The sequence below is a fragment of the Cupressus sempervirens genome, chromosome 8, assembly GCF_028749045.1.
Source record: "Cupressus sempervirens isolate cs-2001-9-10 chromosome 8, ASM2874904v1, whole genome shotgun sequence".
Classification (NCBI taxonomy): Eukaryota; Viridiplantae; Streptophyta; class Pinopsida; order Cupressales; family Cupressaceae; genus Cupressus; species Cupressus sempervirens.
In genome coordinates, this window is record NC_143125.1 from 730,400,575 (window position 1) to 730,413,411 (window position 12,837).

The window sequence follows — 12,837 nt, forward strand, 5'->3', positions numbered from 1 at the left end:
GAAGAAATGATGTTTTTTCTAGGATTGTAGATTGTGTAGAACAACAATGTCATTTTCATTTCAAAAGCTAAGTACCTAAAAGACTTGTTGAAAAGGTTTGGTTTAGAAAGTTGTAAACCTATTGGTACACTTGTGATAATTGGTCACAAGTTATCCAAAAAAGATGAGACACCTATAGTAAAGTAGAAGAAGTACAAATCCATGATTGGAGGTTTACAATATCTGACTCAATACAAACTAGATATAACAAATGCAGTTGGGATTGTAGCTAGATTTCAAGTTGATCCTAAGGAGTATTATTTTGTAGCAATAAAGAGAATATTTAGATATTTGAATGGAACATCTAACTATGGAATTTGGTATGATAGATTGAATGATTTCACTTTATGTACATATATTGATGTGGATTGGGTAGGCAGTATGAATGATAGAAAGAACACCAGTGGTGGAGCATTTTTTCTTAGAGGAAGATTGGTTTCTTAGCTAAGAAAAAGAAATACTATATTTCTTAGAGTATGGTCTAGTAGCAAATAATTGTAATCAAGTTATGTGGATGAAGAAGATGTTGAAGAATATCATAATTGAGTTTAAAGAACCTATTATCATTCACTATGATAACATAAGTATAGTGAGTATGTCTAAGAATCCTATATTACATTCTAATGCTAAGAATAGTTATATTAAGTATCATGTGTTGAGAGAGAATGTAGTAGAAAAGGATATTAGATTGGAGTATGTGAGTACTAAAGATCAAACTGTAGATATCTTTACAAAGCCTTTTCTTAAAGATACATTTGAGTACTTGAGATGTATGCCTAGGGTTATGCCCCTACCTACTTCTGAGTAGATTATGTAGAGAGTGCATTAGTTTAGTGGTACAGAGCACTATTGTTAACCTAGACTAAATGTCGATGCTTCTCATATGGGGGAGTATCCATGATGAGAAGAGTTATTGAGGACTCTTGGTATTTGGTTTTGAATAGTGTCACTAGACACTAGATCTAGTTGAAGAGTTGGAGCCGTATATTAGCAATTGATATGTTATAACATTGAGGCATTTGACATTGATGTTAGTGGGGGAGAGAATATGCACAAAAAAAAACTCCTAAGTATGGGGAGAGAACTATATGAATCAAGGAGAGATACCTCTTTAGAGAGATTTAGAAATATTCATGAAAAGGAGCATGAATATGAATCTAATGTATATGAATTGTTTAGTGTGAAATAAAAAATTATTGTCAAAGAAGTAGGAGTATGCACCTATTGTGTTGAAACATTTTTGGTGTGTGGAAAATTGATGTTGGTCAGCAGTAGCAGCAGAGCACTGTTTGGTATTCTTGGAACTTAGATGTTTTTCATCTATGTTGTCAACAATGCCAAAGGGTGAGACTTTTAGCATGAATGTTGATGATATGACTTTTGGGGAGTATCCTAAGCATTGGAGAGTATTGACATGTTGCATTCTTGACTATTTTTGTCATTGATGTCATCATAGAATGATTTTTGGAAAGACCAGTTGAGTAGCAGACAAAGATCTTAATCATACATACAATGGTTTGATTATATAGTGATGCACAGTAATGGATATATTTAGCATAATATCTTGATGATGTGGTCGAGTGCATAGAGTCTATGTCAAAGATGTATAATAGTTGTACCTAATTTACAGAGAGCAATTTAGAGATAGAGTATTGGGAAAGTAGTTCTTGATGTTTTTTTGCTATCTTACATCTGAGATGTAATGAGAAGATCCATAGGGTAGGTAGTGACAGAAGACAATCTATTACTAGTGTCAACAAGTGTGCAAGACCTAGTGTCACATGTGTGAAGTCTTGTATAGACTATGAGATGATAGTGGTATTGTAATTAAAATTAATTAATTATCTTATTATAATTAATTGGGAAAGCCTCAAGGCCAACTCAATGAATTATTTTGAAGATATGGTATAAAGGAAAGATGTTTTCCTTGTTTGTAAAGTGTCATGTTTGTTGTATGGAGTGTGAAGTGCAAAAATGAGCAGAGTGTTTGAGGAATGCGTGTGAGTGATCTAAGGGATTATTAGATGTGAGATTTGTGATCTAGTTACAAGATTAGAAGAAGCAAAAGGTTTGTTGATAGGATAGAGAAAGAGGAAGTGAGCAATACATTTAATTTCTATTATTCTACAAGGAATAATACAAAGATCATTTAGACAATGGGTTCATTGGTCTTGCCCTTGAAGCTATTTGGGTAGTGGGTCTAGCTATCTTCCACAACTCCTATCAAGGTTGGTGCAACTCCTAATAGGGTCGGAATCTCCTAATAGGGATTCAAGATCTCCTAATAGGGACTCACATGTACTAAATGTGTTCATAGACTCCTAACAGGTTCTATTCTCTAACAAGGAATATTTGTATTAGTACATCATCTGGTGGGTACAATCCCCGTGGGGCTTTCCCTCAGATCAATGGTTTCCCTAGTTAACATATCAGGTGTTATTGTGTATGAGTATCTTGTTATGGTTTTAGTTTATATTTTTCATATGGTTAAGTATATTTAAGGTTGATAATTGTGATTAAATTTGGATAACTAATTCACCACCACACCCCCCCCCCCCCCCCCCCCCCCCAGTTATATCAGTGGGTTATATATTCTAACATAGTGGTGGAGAATTCTTTCTTGGAGGAAGATTGGTTTTTTGGATGAGAAAGAAATAAGATTTTATCTTGCTGAGTATAGCTAAGGTAGAATATGTGGCAGTAATGAATAATTGTAATTGAGTGATGTGGATGAAGCAGATGGTGAATTACATAAGGATAAAAATTTTAGAACCTATTATCATATACTGTGATAACACAAGTATAGTGAGTATGTCTATGAATCATGTATTGAATTCTATGACTCAACATATATGTAGTAAGTATCATGTTCTAAGAGAGAAGGTGGCAGAAAAAGAGATTGTATTGGAGTATGTGAGTGCTGAAGATCAAATTGCAAATATCTTTATGAAGCCTTTTCCTAAAGATAGATTTGAGTACTTGAGAGGTATGCTTGGGGTTATGCCCCACCTACTTTAGAGTAGATGATGCAAAGATTGCATTAGTCCAATGATATAGAGCACTATTGTTTGACTAGACTAAATGATGATGCTTCATTTATGGAGGAGTATCTATGATGAGAAGAGTCATTAAGAACTCTTGGTATTTGGTATTGAATAGTGTCTTTTGACACTTGAGCTAGTTAAATTCTTTGAGCAAAAATTGACATAATGAGGTATTTGTAATTGATGTCAATGGGGAGAAGAGTGCATGAAAAATATCTCCTAAGTATGTATGGGGGAGAGATACTTTATTAGGGAGATTTAGAAAGATTCATGAAGAGTCGGATCAAATAGTATTCCAAAGGACTTTCAGATTTGATTCATATTGTAACTAGTGTCTTGATGACAAGGTTAAATGCATAGAGTCAAAGTCAAAAATGTACAAAAGTTATAAGTGATTTACAGAGAACAATGCAGAGACAAAGTGTATGGAAAGAATTTTCTAATGATCCTATTATATCTTCTAGTAGAGATATAATATAGTGATGTATAGTCAACCAATGAGAGAAGATAGTCTAATGGTGATGTCAATAAGTACGCAGGTCCTAAAGTCACACATGTGAAGTTTTATATATACTGTGAACTAATACTGCTATTGCAATTATGAATTAATTAATTATCTTATTATAATTAATTGGGAAAGCCTCAAGGTCAACTTTAATGGCTTTCATTTTCACCTAAAAAAAATTTGTGATTATTCTGTGAAAATGAGGAAAAAATCATGTTCAAGATGCTTAGGGTTTATGAAAAATGTGTTGATCCTCATAAAAAACCCTAGTGAAAAAGTCATATCTTCTGTTTTGTTGAGTTTCTCATAAATTTTGTGTAATTATTAAATAGGGATATATGAAAATCTTACTTATATGTTGATACCCCAAACTATTTTGATCTTTTTGCCACATTATATTGCATGCCTCTCTTATCTATTAAGTTGTAATGTTGCAAAAGTCCTTTAATCACAACATCGATCTATTCTTATCACTAATCACATTGAAGGATATGAGGATGTGAAATGGTTTATCAACAGTTCATCATGGCATCGCATCAATTAGTGCTAGCATTCAAGTTAAGGATGCAAAGGAGTGATACAATGAGGAGCACATGATTGCAGGTCAATATGGGCTTAAAGATATTCAAGTTTTGATGGTGCAAATAGCATAAATAATAGTCAAAGTTGAATCATCACTTCATCATAGGCAAAAAGATAAACCATGAAGTTTAAGTCACAAAGATTTGAAAGGTAACAATGGTTAATTTATGAGGTTATCACATGCTCGCAGGAGGGTGAGAATAACCTCAAGTTAAGGTGGTGAGGCTAAAAGAGATATAATTGTGCCTTCGTAAAGTTAAGGAATGAGTTAAATATTCTAGTTGCAAGGTTGTGATGGAATTAAAAGGTTAATATTCAATGGTTATCACATTGTCATAGGTTAGAAAGAATTGAAGGGATTTCAAGTCATGATTTTGTGATGAAAGGAAATGGTTAACCTCAAATGGTTTAGAAGAAATGCTAATGGCACTATCGTGAGGGTTTGAAATTATATGAAAACTGAAGTTGTGATGGTGTGGAAAGTAATCAAGTAGTTATTTTTTGAACCATCACAACATCATAGGAGTTTGTGATTGTAAGAATTTGGCTTAGGGAAGAATTCACCCAAGACCAAGGAACTCAAACACAAGCACAATAGTAGACCAAAAAGAGAGTATGATTAAAATGATGATATTTTCATTCAATATGCCATATTCAAGTACACTAGGAGTACCTATATATAAAGGCCTCTAGAGAGCTTCTAGAATGCATAGAAGTTAGCAACATGATAAGTAATGCAACTAGGCACATGTCCACCAGATATGGGTTATCCTCTATTAAGCATGGAAGTAAGTGTGATGATGTGAGGATAAGCCTACAATGGTGTAGCATGCAAATCAGTGGTGTAGACAACATGTGCTAAAAAGGGAGTGTGAATAACTATGTTGTCAACCTGACAACTTAGTGAATGATGCAAACTCCAATGTTGTAGACACCATGTACTAAAATAGAGTTGTGTACTATTGTGTTGTCAACATGACAACTCATGAGAGTAAAAAAACTCCTAAGTGTCTCACCTAAATAAATAATAAAACAATGCAAAATAATAAAATAATGTATTAACCTAAGTAAACTTAAGTGTAAATAGTAAATACGTATTTACACCAACACCCCCCCCCCCCCACCCCCTAAGTCCAACTTAGGGGAATTTCCTTAAGCTTATGAAAACTAGTATGAAGTGCATAATGGGTCTTGACTACTAGGCCATGTTAGTCACTTGTGTACATAATGAAATGTAATCTCTCATAAAGCAAAGAAAGAGGGAAAATCGCATGGGAAAAACCCTCCCTAAAAAAGAGAGCTAAAAAGCACATATGATGTATGGATGGATGGAGTAATCAAGACCCCTCCATTATGACATACATCTAGTATATACATAAGAGAAAAATGAGAAGAGGAAGAGAGACAAGATAGGCTCCCCCCCCCCAAAGAAGAATGCTTGCCAGTGACTACTCCGATGAAGAAGTTGATCCAAGACTGCAGAATGGTGTTCCTCCCCTTAGGAAGAAACAATGCCAAAGGTATAAATAAGATGCTTTCGCTATGTGTGGAAAGAATCCTAGGGGTAAGTGATGTCTTTGAAACTTGCTAAACATGCTAAAGAACCTATCTCAAAGAACTATCTATCTCCTTAGCTGATGAAAAACCCCTCTGCAATTACTGGTCATAAGTATCCACAATCACTTCAACCTGTAATGATTGATCATGTAGAGAATGAACAAGAGGTTTAGATGGAGCCCTTTTGATAACTAAAGAAGGTGCTACTACATCAAGAAGAAGAGGCCAATCATCAATACCATCCCCAAAATCTATCATTAAAGCTAGGCTTTGAAGACTGGACGTACCCTATTATGTTGGACCTATTACTGTAGTTATATATGCATGTGGAGTATACTGATGTAGTGACCTCTTGCTACAACTGTCAATAGAACCCCACATGTCTAAATCTATTGAAGCACTATCACTGGTGTCACTATTAGCTTCCACATGATATGATTTGCGGAGAGGATTAGAGGACAAGCTTGATGAACTTTCCTCAAAGTGTGCATCCTTCTCCATAAAAATCTAATGTGTCTCTAGATCCAATATTTTGTATGCCTTCACACTATCTTCATAACAAATGAAGGTACAAGGATAAGGTGACTATGCCTTACAACCCCTAGAAGATATCTTTTTTGATGCAGGACAATCAAAGACTCTAAAGTGTGTCACAATAGGTTTTCTACTGCACCATGCCTTAAAAGGAGTCTTACCATCTAAGGTTGGATGAGGAGATTGATTTAGAATGTGAGTGGCACTACTGATTGCTTCAACTTCAAGTGATGGATCTAGAGACTTGGCCTTTATCATGCAACTTGCCATAGACTTAAGAGTTTGTATCCTCAATGCTGCAACATTTGTCTTATGTAGACCGAATGCTAGTGGAGTCTAAAGATCAATTCCCTCAAGTCTACAGAAGTCTTTAAGTCTTTTTTTCACATACATGCTTCCATTTTCCATTCTTATAAATTTGATGGCTTTCCTCAATTTTTGTTCAACATGAGTCTTGAAGGCTAGAAACTTGTCCAACACTTCATTCTTATGATGAAGAAAGTAGACCCAAGTGTACCTTGAAAAGTCATCAATGAAAGTAAGTATGTAGTGACCCTGGTTGACAAAAAAAGGTCTTACTAATACCATGTGAACCATCTATAGAACAATTGGTTCTCTTGAACACTTCCCTTTCTGTAACTTCCCCTCTAGATGCATATCCACTTAATCTATTGAACATTCACCATGGGAAATGTTGATTTGGGGTAGACCTTTGACCATTTTGTTTGTGCAAAGTTTTTGAAGATAGCAAAAGGAAAGATGTCCAAACGGCTCATGCCATAATTGCATGTTTGAATTTGATTGTGTTAACAAGGCCTTTGAAGGAGACTTGGGTACAAAATGGGAGAAAGAGTACAACCTTTTGGCATGATTCACATTCCCCACTACAACCAACGAGTCATCTTTTAGACTATGCACTTGCACTGAGTCAGGAAGGAACTCAACTCTATGTCCATCTCTGAGGTAAGTGATTTGGTAGATTGATAGGAAATTTGAACTTAGGTTTGGAACATGGAGAACATTTTGAAACTCTCCATTTTCCATCTCCACATTTCCTTTCCCTTCAACTTCCATTTTAGTATCATCTCCCATGAAGATGTGTGGTACCTTTGACTACTTTATTGAAGAAAAATTCTCATTTGAAGAACCCATGTGATAGGAGGCATTGAAGTCAAGGATCCATTCCATGGAAGAATTTGTATTTGCCATGAGTGCTTGCCCTTTACCCTTTAAATCTGAAGAAGATCCTTTTTTCTTGTAAGCATTAGCTAGTGGAACATTATGTTTTTTCATGATGTTGGTCAACTCATCAATATTCTTAAGGTAACACTCATGTTCTTCATGACCCATTTTCTTGCGATAGGCACAATTTTTCTTGTCCTTATTTTTGTCCCCCTTCTTGTTGGAATTTGAGGAAGACTTGCCTTGTTGATTTGATTGTGATGTTGTTTTTTCTGCATCCTCTGATTTTTTTCTTCCACTTCTTTTTCTTACCCTTTCCTTTATTTGAAGACTATCTAGCTGAATTTTGAGAACCCTCATTGTTGGCCACCAATGCTTTAGACTTAGGTGAATTGAGAATCCCCATTGATTTCAACTTCTTTTCTTCTATATCCAACAGATTAGTATATTGATCAAAAGAGACTTTCTTATAGGTAGACCCTAATGTAGTCTTTGAGGTGTTATAAAAAGAAACAAATGTGGAATACTCTGATGGTAGCTTGTTATGTATGAGATAGATCAATTTGTCATCTTTGATAGAACTCCCACAATTAGTAAGCTTTGTCCTTAGTTCATTCACCTTGATGATGAAATCCTTTATAGAGTCAAATGACTTAGGATCTAATGAGACAAGCTCATCTTCAATTTTGAAAACATCATCTTCAGACATTGTACCATATAGGTTTTCCAGGGTATCCCAAGCTTCCTTGGATGTAGAACACTTTTTAATTTGATACATGATCTTGTCATCAACCCGCAAACATATATCACTAGGGCTTTCATATCCATTGCTACCCAAGCTGAAATATCACTTGCTAATACATTATCACCTACTAGTTTAGGAAGAGAAACATCTACATATTGAGAAACTCTGTTATGCATTAAATGATACCACATTTGGATGGACCATATAGCATAGTTATGTGGAGTTAATTTAGGAAACTTAAAATTTTCTATAATGTAGAAAATGAAAGAAAATTGCAGAAAAGAAGGAACATAACACCAAGAACTCCCCCCCTTTTTGCTAAATCAAGAAAACCCCCCCAAAATAGATGTTTTTTGGCACTTTATAAGTAGCGTGATTAAAATGGCCACTTGCCAATTTTTGGCCTTCGTGGACTTCTGATTTTGCTTGTTACAACCTCTTAATGAATTACAAATCTAGAAGTTTAAAATGTGCTACAATTCTGAAGCAATACAAAGGAAAGAAAGGCCCTATTTCTAAAAGTGACACTTTTGTCCACACAGGCCTATAATTTGACTATAAATCTAGGAAATAGATGAAAAATAATGCACTTTCAAAAAAATAGAACCTCTTTTTGAGTCCAAATGTGCTCATACGAAGCATTTGAAGTTGCAAAATTTAGGATTATGTAGGCACAGTTGCCAAAAAATGCAAATTTTGACAAATCGATGCACCAAACTAGAAAAGAGTTACACCACTAAAATTTTAGGAAATTTTACCTAATTTCAAAAAAAATTGGACTTGATTTGGAGTCCAGATGACCAAGATATGGCCTCCCAAATTCAAACTACAAAATCAAAAATCAATCTGGAGAGGGGTTGCATCAGCAAAAGCAAGGTTAACTTTGATGGTCATATAGCCATCACAATAGTTCTAATTTGTCTTGGAATGATGATCAAATGGTCATCAAATTTGAGCACGTGAAATGATGATATCAGTGCACTTCTACCCCTTTAATGATGTTAGCATGATGTCATGGTGATGCTAGTAGCTAACATGGTAGTACAAAATTGTATAGAATATACAGAAAATTCCAACATGGTAGGGTATGGCTACTGACTAGATGCTTATTGTATCTTTCGGCTATGCCTGCATGTCACTGAGTCCTACATGGCAACGGAGGTGGAACCTTTGTTTGCATGGTAGAAGTACACGATGTCACGTGGCAACAAGTTACAACACAGTACTGTCTGCATGAAAAACTTTAAAATTCCATGTGGTGCAGGGAGGAAGGAGTCCAAGATTATGACTATCAAAGAGTACTTATCATGGATTAGAAACTACAATCCTTGCCAAAAAAAATTGTGCATGTCGTCGATTGTTATCTCATCATCAGGAGTCTTTGTAATAGTCAACACAGTTCTATCTAGTTGCTAGGTTCTATTAACATGATGCCTGAACAAAAGTCTACATAGAAATATTTTGCAGGCTACCAAAAAATAGTCACAGTGCCTATTTTGTTGAATGCTAACAGGTATATAAAGCTTTATTCCCACATGGGACATGCAAAAGACCTCCAGCATGTTTAAAAAAAAGCCACAGGATAAGAAAATAAAAAGAGCTTGTTGCAATATGTCTTGCTCAGCTAGTGGAAGGTGCTTGGTTGGTGGTGAGCCAGATTATTTGGATAGTATGGCTAGAATTTGCAAAGGGTTAATGTGCCCGTTGGGGCTAGGATCTGACAGCCCACTTCTGCAAAAAAAAATTCTCTGCTAGCGACCTGAAGGGTTAAAAAACAAAAAAAAACTAAGATTCTTAAAATATGGACAAAAATAAAATGCAGATATTTAAAAATTAGATCTAAACTAAAATAAAATTGCAGATCTAAAGATCATACCTGAACTGCAAATTGGGGCCTTTGGGTGCCGATTTGCAAATAAATTTTGCCTCACGATCAACTTTAGCCCAACATAGGCAATTTATAGTTGATCTTCACAAAATTTATGTTCTAGACGCAATGACGAGGTCAAATCTGACTCTAGACGCTTCCAATTTTTGTAGATTCTCTAGATTCAGGTCAAGGTGCTGAAGCATGAATGGTCTCAAATGGCTATGTGCAGAGAATCTCCTTGAGCTTTAATACCATGTAAGAAATTGGCTTAGGGAAGAATTCACCCAAGACTAAGGAACTCAAACATGAGCACAATAGTAGACCAAAGAGAGAGTATGATCAAAATGACAATATATTCATTCAATACACCATATTCAAGTACACTATGAGTGCCTGTATATAAAGGCCTCTAGAGAGCTTCTAGAATGCATAGAATTCAGGAACATGATAATTCATACAACCAAGCACATGCCCACCAGATATGGGTTATCCTCCATTAAGCATGGAAGTAAGTGCGATGATGTGAGGATAAGCCTATAATGGTGTAGCATGCAAATTAGTGGTGTAGAAAACATGTGTTAAAAAGGGAGTGTGAATAACTGTGTTGTCAATATGATAACTCAGTGAATGATGCAAACTCCAGTGTTGTAGACACCATGTGCTGAAAAAGAGTTGCATACTTATGTGTTGTCAACATGACAACTCATGAGAGTACACAAACTCCTAAGTGTCTCACCTAAATAAATACTAAAATAATGCAAAATAATAAAATAATGCATTAACCTAAGTAGACTTAAGTAAGTGTAAATAGTAAATATGTATTTATGCCAACATAATATTAAGTAATCAAGTAGTTATTTTTTGAAGCATCACAACATCGTAGGAGTTAGTGATTGACTCAAGGTTACATTTATGAAGTAGAAAAGGCTTGAGATCACACTATCGAAAGGTTTAGCTGAGGTTAATATTTTGTGGTTGTGAAACTACAAAGAAAAGTGGTAGTTAATAGAAAAAAATGGTTGCAACATCACATGACTAAGAAAGGATTTCTTTCTAACAGTTGTGAATGTGTGAATAGTAACCTGACAATTAAGTTCAAAGCAATCGTAGCATCACAAGGAGTAAAGGCTAACATGAGGTTAGAGTTGCAAGGTAGAGAAATTAACATGATCACATCTTTGCAAGTCAAAAGTTATGGTTAAGAAATGAAGTTGCAAGCATGTGAACAAATAAAATGTTATAGTTAAAGGTGGTCATCACATCTTCGCATGAATGCATTTGTTGTTAATATCTTAAGTTGAAAAGTGGCAAAGAATTGTTTATCACACTTTCACAAGATTTCAAAGGCAGTTGTAATTTTGAGTTGTGATGTTGTGAGACAAAGTAACAGTTAAGGAAAAGGGTTTAGTGAAACATCACATGGTTAGAAAAAACATCATGTCTAGTAGTTATAAAGAAGTGACAAGGTTAAGATCAGAAGCATCATACATCACAATTGATAGAAGTGCTAAGTTCCAAACCACCATGAAGATGTAAAGTAGTAAACAAATAGGTCATCACCAAATCATAGCAATTAGCAAGATAAAGTGGTGAAAAATTGTGAAGTAGTGGTAAAGATAAAGCATGCAAAGAGGTGATCATCATTTTACAAACCCATGCAGCGAATGAAGAAATGATGTCATGAAGTAGCAATTAAAGGGAATCACATCACAGGCTAGACAAAGAAATTAAGAAAAAGAGAAGCAAAGTTGTGAAATAGTAGAGATAGCCCTATTCTCATGGTTGCAGCCGGAGAGGAAGAAAGGAAAATAAGGTGAGGCAATGATAAGATGGTCAGTACATCATTGTAGCTTTTTCATTTTTAACACATAATATAGTTTTCAATAGCCATGTCTGAGATGGAAGAAAGCATATGAGATGGAAGAACAAAATATGAAAAAGAAAAGACTTTTCCAACTTTTAGAAGATTGATAGGTTTTGAAGTGTGTTGTTTTAGATTCCATTAATGCCACACTCCTTGTAATGCCCCACCCAAAAATCCTTGGAACAAGGTTAAATATAGGTTGAGATATTAAAAAATTACAAGTATGAAAGCACAAGATAGCCATCATACATGGATCATAAAGATCGCAACGAAAGGCTAACCAAAAATCAACCACCAAAGATCTCCAAGCGTCACCATTAACTAAAACATAACATGAAAAAAAAAGATTAACCAAGCTGGAAGATGAATGTTGACTCCTAAAAATTGGTTGAGTCTGAAATCCTCAAGCCCTAAAATTTCCTAGAATCTTTATCTTAGCTCATATAGGTCTTGAAACTATCTCAAAAGACTCATTGCATATATTAAAATATATCTTAAGTATAATTTGACATAAATATATGTCAACCTATACTTAAATGATATATTTTAAGCCCCATGGGAAATTTATTTTGAACTAGGAAGGTGTAAAACCTAAAAGGGTGTCCAAAACCAACTTTCAAACTTTTCTTAGACAAGCTTAGATAGCCTTTATTTTTCATGTGAGGCCTATAGAGTGCCAAATTATCATGCGAAGATGTGCAACACACCATGTGAGAAACTGCAATCTGCACGAGAAAGTGCACCAAATGGTGTGAGAAAGTGCCTAGCCAACAACACAAATTGGTGTTGGGTTTTACATGAGGAATTGCAAAGCTACATGAAGAAACCCAACACACCATGCAAGATCTTGCATCCTCATGCAAGGATGCATGATTTTGCGCAAAGTCCCAAAATAGTACACCCAAACTAAAATGG